The 10,282-nt window shown below is 35.8% G+C and overlaps 1 pseudogene; it reads right to left on the bottom strand.

The window, feature by feature from the left end:
• Positions 1–3,150: 3,150 nt before the first annotated feature.
• On the bottom strand, positions 3,151–3,269 carry LOC112485879 (annotated as a pseudogene).
• Positions 3,270–10,282: the final 7,013 nt, after the last annotated feature.

The raw sequence follows: 10,282 nt of genomic DNA, 5'->3' as shown, positions 1-10,282 counted from the left end.
CTGGGCATAGGAGGTAGGAGCGGATGTCCTCCTGATGCTCTGCATCAGACTAATCCACCTTTCTATATGCAGATGTCTATCAGTCATTTTATTTTCAGCACTTAACCTGACCTTACCCCTAGCTGTGTCTGGAGTACCTAAAATCAGAGACTTTCCAGCTCAGTTTCTAAAGAAGTTGAACTTCTAGTCATGAGTAAAGTTGTGGGTTGGCCCAGTGGCAGGGAGGAATCAGAGAGTAAGAATCAGTCACTGAGCTGAGTCATGCTGAGCCAGGGAGTCTAATTGTTCTACATGTAGACACTTGTGTTTACTGCCATGCTTCCCAAGGTGGCTGGTGCCTCCTTTCTGGAATTCTGCACAGCAAATTTAAACCCTTCTCCTCAGTACTATCTTCTGCAGGTGTTCAGTTTAAACCTTTCTCATCTTGCCTAAATCAGATTCAGTCCTCAACACTCTATCTCCCTTAAAATCCATTGTCTTATCTCCTATTTTTTCTCATAGTTTAAGTTTTTTTGTTTTTAATTCCTTTACTTTTGCTGGGATTTTTGAGAGAGAACTTAGAGAAATGTGTGTTTAATTATCCACATCATCTTGTGTACATTTAAAGTTATCTTTGTGCAAAATATGTTGCAGCTATGTTATCCTGGTGTGTTTCAAATGGCATATTCCTCAACTTATTGTGATAATTTTTTCCCCAGCATCAAATACAGTCCTTATACTTAATGTCAATTCAGAAGTAAAACAAATATAAATAAATGATTTCACTTTTTCCATTTAGCAAACTTTTCTAGAAAGTACAAATTTTACTTATAGTACAAGTTACAGATATTTATTTTAAAAGAAAACAGATTCTTTTTCCCCCCATGAGTAACCAATTTCATATGCATGACTTCTTTTGCAAATTCACTTACAAGTGAAGATAACGTTGGCCAAATAATGACACTAAGATTGACCCAGAACAACAAATTTTCCTAGAAATCTCCCTGTTAAATTAGCCCTGGTCCTCTAGGTCAAGCCCCTTGGGTAGGGGAAGAAGGTCATTGGCAGCTACTGTTTTAAGGGATATATAAGATATAAATAAGTACACTGGAGCCCCCAGAACAAGGCATGCCTGGTCTTTTAGTAAACCATGGTCCTAAATTTCAAGTTACTACCCAATCAGAGAAGTGGGTAGAAGATTGTCTGCCTGTCTGGAATGCCTGCTGCAATGTAAAGCCTTGCATGATCTTCCAGAAGACAGACCTTGCCTTTGCTGAGTGTCAGTGTTGGGAATTTGCATTCTCTGGTGAACAGAAATTAGTCTTAGAAAATGACATCTTGAATTTAACAATTGCATGGCATTGGAAAGCCACCAACATTTAATTTCTATTAGTGTTCAAATCCTACAATAATTTGTATCATAAGCCGCTAAGAGATTCTACCACGTTTCACCCATTGTCATAATTCAGAAAACTCTGACTTCTGGTCTTTCCTTGAAGTTTTTTTTGTTTTTATTTGACTTTTGGCCCCCTTACAAACAAGACGATCTGTGTTTCCATTTGCTCTCTCATTCGATAATATTGTACCTATTATTCTTCTCTTAATTATTCAATTATATTCATTTTAATTCTACATATCTTAAACCCCATTCCAGTTGCTTTTTTATCAGAGTGCACAGCTATGCTAAGTTTGTCTGTCTTGACCTTTTTCATTTCAGAAATCATGATTTTCTTTACTCCTCTTTTGTAACCTCCCTTTCTTAAATTGGCTTCTAACTCTCTTGGAGTTTAGTCAGTTTTTCATGCCAGTTGGAAAAATGACAGAATTATTACTCAGATACTTGGTTTAAAACTTTGCTCCTAAGAAAGAATTTTTTCTCTCAACTTTGTGACAGGAAATAGAACACTGAGCCTGTCCAAGACAGGAACAACATAGGAACTAGGCCCAGTGCCACAATCATTATGTCACTTCTGATAAAGCTAAACCTTCCACAATTCAGAAACTTTTTTAGCATATTCTGACTCTAGAATCTACCCCAGATCTAAAAATCATTACGCTCTACTCTGCTTGCTCTGTTGAATGTCAATGCCCTAGTTTTTTATTCTTTCTTCAAATAGTGCTAGATGACAAAAACATACCAGTGTATGTCTACAAATCCCAGGCATGTTAGACACCAACTATGCAAGTCAACATAACAAGTTCTCTACATTGGCCAATGAGACTAATGTGGTGAAAATAGCAGACAAAGGGATTAAGGACAAGGAGATATATATCTATATATATATATGCATATATCTATCTATATGTATAGATATATATAGATATATATGTATAGATATATAGATATATATAGATATATATCTCTATATGTAGATATATAAATATATCCATACATATATATACACTCCATATATATATACATTCATTAAAGTCTCCTGCCACTATCTCATTACCAAATTATGAACAGGTTATCGAACATGGCAAGGTGCTTTTTTAAAGTCCTACACTCTGAACCCAGATGTGTCTGAATTCACACTCCAACACTGCCTCTGACTGTGTGACATCGAGCAAATTACTTATCCTCTCTAAATAGCCATCTTCAAATCCTTGTAATAATAACTATTTGGAAGCTAATTTTGATGAATTACTGAAAAATTATGCATAAATGACATAATATGCAAAACAGAAAGCCTCGTGCAACATAAGTACCTAATACATAGGATATTAACATCATAAACATAGCTTCTTCATTGTCTCTTTTGATTTTTGGAGGTGGCCAAAAATTATTCTAAGTGACAGTAAGGGGAAAAAAATGAATCATCAAAGACAGGTCTGAAAGGGAAAAATACTGCATTCTGATGCTAACCTATGACCTTATTTGTAACACTATAATCATTATTTTTAATATTGTATAATTATTATGAAGATATTAAGCAGCAGCCCAATATGTTTGATTTTAAAGAAAGAAATATAGCAGCTCTTATAGGAGTTAGGGACTACTAATTTTGTCACTTGCCAAAATTAAACTTCTCATCCCTCACTTCCTGCACTTTTATCCCAGCAATTAAGACATTCAAGGAGGGTTCGTTGAGGTGAGGCAACCCTTGTTTGACTTCACAGATTGCAAGGACCTTGTTAGCTTGCAACCTCTTATTTTTTTTTTATTTTTTACGCCTACAGCATCTGGTCTTCCTAGGTGGTCTCCCATCCAAGTACTAACCAGGCCCAATCCTGCTTAGCTTTTGAAATCAGACGGGATCGGGCTTGTTCAGAGTGGCATGGCCGTAGACCAAACAGTATTTTTAATTTCAGAAATAAATGTTAATTATTACATCCCCATCTCAATTAGGTTATTCATTTTCAATGAATAGCCCATATACTATTTAATGTGTCAACTTTTAAATGGGAAAGATTTCTGATATTCTAGATATATATTTTCGTATAATAAAGATTCTAAATTAATAAATACATAAAGCAAATGTCAGTCTCAGAAAATTTGAGTCTAGCTAATCTATTTTTCAACCTTCTTTAGGACTGAAAATGTGGTTTTTACCCTTAAAGTATGTGAAACTATCTTGGCACGTTTGTTAAAAATATGTTTTCCAGCTGACCCCAGAATTTTGATTTGATATGTCTAGGATGGGGCCCAGGAAACTGCATTTTAATAGATGTCTCAGGTGATTCCTAGCAGGTGAGTCTTAAAGCTCACTTGGAGAAACACAAGACTAAAGGAATGATTGAGAATATCTTGCTTCTATTTCATATGAAATTCTCAATAACATTACAAAAATAATTGTATTTCCCTTAACATCTCACATCTTCTCCCACACACATTTTTTACAGCAGAGAAAATTGTTCCTCTACACACACACACACACACACACACACACACTCCCGATTTTCCCCATTTTAGTAGCTGGCTTGTGGAATCTCTCTTGTATTCTAAAAAATGTATTTTCAGAAAATAAAACACCTAAAACCACTGTTTTGGTTTGGTTTATTGCAAGAGAAGTTATTTTTCAAAAGGATGTACTTTGAAGTTATTTGAATAGTGAGTTCTGAAAACGTTAAGTGTGTATTCACTTAGTATCACTTGCTATAGCATCTGTTGGGACAGACATATTAAAGTTAGAGTGGCGAGTCCACAACCAATTTAATATCAATCAGAAATGAAAATGAAGCAGCTCTGAAATTATAATGTAAATTCAATGTAAATATATTCATTCATTCTTTTTAGTAGCTAGTATTTATTAAGCACCCACTATATGCCAAGAGATCATGTTTCAATTTATGTTAAAAATACATCTATTGTTAAAAGCAAAATATATCCACATGGAATAACAGAGTGACATTTACAGTCTCTTTGGGGTATATTTAAATGTATGTCTGATCTTCAAGAGCAGGTCTTTGAACACAAAAACAGCAATGGTGCTGAATTAAAATAATCACCAAAAATCATTACTGAAATATTCACAGGGTCTGCCCATCAATTTTTTCCAAACTTTTGTATTCTTATTCCCTCTTTTGAAGCATTAGTTCACATCTCTTGTTTTGAACCTGACTAAACTTAGTTTCATAAGAAACCTGTGGAAAAACTGACATTTTCTAATATTCCTCACTCATACTCAAATAAGCATCACCTTTAACTCAAAATTAACATCTTTTTAAAAAAAAAAAATACTGCTGAGACATCTGGAGAAGAGGAATATTTTTGAAATATTTTTAATGGCTATACATACAGAGCATTACTGTACGTATGATCTTAGGCAAGTCATAAAACTTCTCAGAGCTACAGTGTCTTCATTAAACAGGAATAAAAACATTTCATTGCAAGACTGGTGTGTAAGAGCTTAAGGAGGTAATGTATGTAAAACAACAAGTACAGAATCCGGTAAGAGTAAGTGATCAATAAATAGAAGTTGGGTGATGAGATAATGAGGATGCTGCTGCTGCTGAATTGATCTCTAATTGTTTCCTGTTTGTATATTTTACTAAACTGTAAATTATTTGAGAGCAAAGATGGTGTGAGTTTGTTTTTTACTGACAGCAATCTTGCACAGTATTAGGTAAATAATATCTACTCTATGGATATTCACTTCATTGAATTAGAAATAACCATATCAATTGACAGAAGTGTAACTTTTTTTTCTCTTACCAAAAATCTAAGCCATAGTTTTACCTACAAACACAGCTTCAAGTATCTCAAACTTGGAACAGATGTCTCCCAAAGAAAGCTATAGATGATAGTAATAGCAAATCAGGTTTCATTTTGGTGCTTTCTGTGCGCTAAATGCTGTTAAGGCACTTTACATATATTAACTCATATAATCCTTTCAACGATCATGTGAGGAAGGGACCATTATTATTCTTGTTTAATGAATGAAAGAACTGGGGATGAGAGAGGTTAAGTGATTTACCCAGAGCACACAGCTAGTAAGTGACAGAAGCAGGACCTGAAACCCAAAGTGTTTCCTGCAAAGTCCATGTATTTAACTGCTATTCTGCACATTAGCTATGGTAGATTAAGAAAAAGAAAAAAAAATGGGGGGGGGCAGTGATTTTTGGTCTGAAGTACACAAAAAGAACCAATTTAAATCTAATGAAATGGGATGTTGACCCTTATGTTCATCCACTTCTTTTTTAAATCTCAGGATAGTGAAATGATTGTGAGTGTTCACCTACCTGCTCTCGAAAAGTATCTTAATTAATACTTATCATGCAGTTCAGGCAGAGAGATGCGTATATATCATCATCGTGGAAGAAGGCACTTTATGGCATTTGGAACCACTTGAGAATTAGTGATGCCAAATTTAACAGCAAGCTCCACATTTAGTGGGCTTGGAGTTCCCTTGCCTCTAGCAAAATATATATTATAGTCTGCATAGAGTTAGGGGGCAGGAGGACTTAGTTCCTTATTGGTTGTTATTGCTTTATCTTTCCCCAAAGTTTTTATAGAAACTGGACCAGAATTTCTCTCCTATATCAATCTCTATTTTCAGCTTTGTGAAATCTTCAAATGATTTGGAAATGGAATGCTAACTTTATATTGGTTTTAGCAAGGATCAGCAAATTTTTTTCTATAAAAGGTCAGAAAGCAAATATTTTAGGCTTCACGAGTTCAATAGCCTCTGCCACAACTACTCGACTCTGCTTTTGAAGTGTGAAAGCTGCCAAAGACAATACACAAGTGAAAAGATTTCACTATGTTCCAATAAAACTTTATTTACAAACCTAGGCAGCAGGCCAGATTTGGGACCCAGGCTATAGAGTGCTGATTCTAGGTTTATAGTTGTCCACAATTTTACAAGCCAAATTATTCTTGAATCATTGCAATTTACCTGCCATTTTATCTCAATATAAATTATTTTACTTAATTTCCCAGCAGCCCTTTAGAAAATGCTCAGGCAAGTCTACTGGACAAGGCCTAAACATATAGTAGGTTATGAAGAAGTTATGAAACAAAGAATCAAACCAAGGAGTTTATTTACAAGCTCTCACTCTGCGTCTAACTCTGCCTGATATACAAGGCTCATATGGTAACTTAAAAAAAAAAGATCCAAATATTTTTTGGTTAAATGAGTTATACCTAGAGATAAGTGGTTTCAATAAGAATAACTTGGAAAAAATAAAAAACTAAATTATTGACCAAAATACTTTGAGAATACAGAGCACTGAGCCAGCTTTTGATGTCTTATCTTAAGGATAGGAAAGGCTGCTGGAGAATACATGCTAGCCTGATACTTGAAAATAGTAAGAATATAATTAGAGGCTAGGCAGGGTACAAAGTTCTTCTCCACCAGTTTTATACTTGATCTGTGTCTTATCATTATGAAATTAAATTCTAACTAGTATGTTTATAAGACAATTCTCCAGTGACATTCTGACTTCTTAAACAGCAATGTTATATATTGATAATTTCAATGCTATGATGTATGTTTTACGTGTTTGTTGTAGCAAATCTTATTTATTCATCATATATTTGATGGATAATATTAAATTTAATTTATTCGTAGACTTTATACTATTTAATCAAGTAACTATGACTTAACTGATATTTTTAAACAAACTAATCTGGAATTAAGAAAATTAATTATTTCTTCTTGAATAGATGTGCAAATAAAAATAGAAATTTCAGCAAAATCTTTTTTGAAACGATACAGAAACTTAGCATTTTCTCCTCCTCTCAATTAATTCCTCCCATTCCAATACTTACTGATACCTATTGAGAATGTCCAGGTCAAGAGAAAGGCAGGTAGAATGACTATAAGAATAGAAAGTTACTATATAAGGACAATGCTCAAAGCCTTCTGTCTAGAAGAGTGAAGGCCTTAGTGAGACATGTAATCAAAGTTTACCAAATCAAGAAAACTCTAAATAAATACAAAAGCACTTGAATCTTCATCTAGAAGCTGTATAAGGATGATTTATAGCCAATTCATTACACATATACTCCATATCCATTATAGCAGCAAATTCTGTTGGCTTATTACCTTTAAAATATCTAGGAATCCAATCACTTTTCACCAGCTCCACCATTCACATTCTTGTCTAAGCCGCCATTATTCTTGCCTGGGTTGGTTCGGTAGCATCCCAACTTGTCATTCTACTTCCAATCTACTTTCTCATGGAATTTTCCCAACATGGCAAGTGAACTGTTTAAAATAAGTCATTTATTTTCTTAAAGGGTTCCAATGACTCCCCATCTCACTCAGTGTAAAAGTCAAAGTCCCTAAAATGACCAAAAAGATGCAACACAGTCAGGTCCCCAATTATCTTCTACTTTTCCACTGCATGGTAGCCTGTTTACTGTTCCTTAAAAATACGGCCTGCTCCTTCATCAGGATCTCTGCACTTTCTCTTTCTCTAACCTGGAACTTTCTTCTCCCAGATTCTAAATGGCTTACTCCTCACCTCCTTTAGGGCTTTATTCAAAGGCCACCTTTTCAATGAGGCTTTGTCTGACCACCCATTTTAAAATTATAATATCCCTCTCTCCATAACAGAAATGCCTCCTCCCCTACTTCACTTTCCCCACAGCTCACTTATCTCTATTTATTTTAACGTTTTTATTATGATGATCTTTCCTTTGGAATATAAACCTAAAGGAGAGAAGGGATTTTTAATCCGTTCTCCTTACCGCTGGATCTTCAGTGCCTGCAGCAATGAACTGAACACAGAATAGGTGCTTAATGAATATTTGTTAAATAAATTAATAAATATCTTCTAGTAATAGGGTAAAGCTCTGGAAGAAAAAATTACATACAAACAACAAATGTGTTCATGAGTTACTGGATGATTAATCCTCGTAGGGTTTTATTTACACCTCAGTTCAAGTTTCTTGTCGTGTAAAGCCACCATGGCCTCCCAGGAAATACTTCTCTGTGCCACTCTAGATACAAAATACAAAGCTGAATAGGCCACTTCATCGATTCAGTACAACAAGTTCTATGTTCTACTCTGACATCTAATATTACTAGCATTATTCATCAATACTGCTTCTGCCCCACTTTTATCTATATTTTGAAAGGTAGCATTTAAAATAATAGGTCCTTTTATATCTCTTTTCCTCTCTCTCCGAAAAGTAATCAAGGGACAAGCACTCAGTGATATGAAAACGAGCACCATGGTAAATGTTCAAATGACAAGGGGGAATGTCAGGAGGTTTCAGATTTCCTGTATCACGCCTATTTTTTGCAGAGGAAGAAAAAAGTTTCATAATCCAAATTCATTCCTTTTCAAATGCCTCCTGCCTGTGTAAATACTGCTTAGATAAATGACTCCTTGTCCAATATATTTGTTCCCCCACAGTTGTTAGCAGTTCTCAGAGCAGTTGCTGCCTCAGTCAGTGTTAGGGGCTCACTCTCCACTTACCAGAGCGCTCACACCCTACTTTTGTCTTCTGCCCAGATGGCCTTCATTACAGAGAGAAATTTTACCAACAGGTGCTTCTCGTGCCTGGAAATGCCATCCTGAAATTCAAGGAAGAGATAATCTTCTGTGTGTGCTAGTGGTGTGTGGGGGTTTAAATGCAGGCATGGTTTACGAAATCTACACTCTGCTGACATATTTCTTGACATTTATATGTTTGCTCCTCACTCTTAGAAAAATCTATTCAAATCACAGGAAATTGCAATCTCATCATCTTAATTTCACTCCAGTAGAGCTAGATGCCATTTGAAGAAAGATAAACTCTTTCCTAAGTCCGCACATACCAGGTATCCCTACAATAGAGCTGAAATGGAGAGAATAGGACACTATATAAGTTCCTGAATATTCATTAGTTTCTCTAACCAGCTACATTCCTTCTCTGACAGCTTCTCAACTGGCAAGGAAAACCATTCCCTTTCAAAATTAAAATCCCTTTCTCTTTCTCAAGTTAGGTTTTTTGTTAGTTCCACAGGCTGGGGTTAATTGGTCACACTCTCAACCCAACTCCTAATTCTGTAACTGAAGTCCACTGCTTCAGCACATGCAAACCAACTGTTTCTCTCTCTCTCACACACACACACACGCACGCACACACGCACACACACCAGGACAGGACCAGGGAGAGGCAAGCTGAGAGTCTAGGGTGCAAAATTTAAGGAGGCACTCACTCGCAGCTCTGTGCAAATGTGAGAGGGAGTGCCTTAAATTCTGCCACCGAGTCACCTCTCTTGCCTTACTCTAGTCTACACACACACACACACACACACACACACTGACTCTCATTGATCTTAGGAGAAATAACTGAGGACGGTCAGGGAATTTGCTCCTGACAAGAAGAATGATTTTAAGGCCTCAAAAATGCAAAATTCTTTCTGCGGCACACATTAGCGATAATCGGGGAGCGTTACTATGGTTGACTAGAAGTCCGTACTGAACTTCACAGAACTCTTTCAACCTTTCCTCTCTCACTGTGTAAATGTGAAAGTAACAATAAATCTTGTTGACAATTACTTCCACATCTATTGGCAGGAAGTCAGCAGCAGTTTGAAGAGTATTGTGAGCAATATGTTCAGTGGAGCCAACACCCATTAACTATCTCCCTAGTTTCTCCTGTGACTTATAGAACATGTTATTTTTCCCCAGTGAGCAACCCCTCCTAATGTTGAATTAGTAATATCAGCACCAAATACCACTAATTTGTCAGCTAAGCTGTGTTTTTCCATAGTGCTTGCAGTGGGGTCCGATTACCCCTTTGCAACACAGCTGAGCAAAGATAAAAATCTGAAGACATTTTATTTATGTAATTTCACCAAGCTTTATAAAAACACATTGAAAGTCACAGAGGTGACTTAGTCACAATTCAAAATATTCACCC

The sequence above is a fragment of the Pteropus alecto genome, unplaced genomic scaffold (assembly GCF_000325575.1).
Source record: "Pteropus alecto unplaced genomic scaffold, ASM32557v1 scaffold25, whole genome shotgun sequence".
Taxonomy (NCBI): Eukaryota; Metazoa; Chordata; class Mammalia; order Chiroptera; family Pteropodidae; genus Pteropus; species Pteropus alecto.
This window is presented reverse-complemented; position numbering and strand designations above follow the sequence as displayed.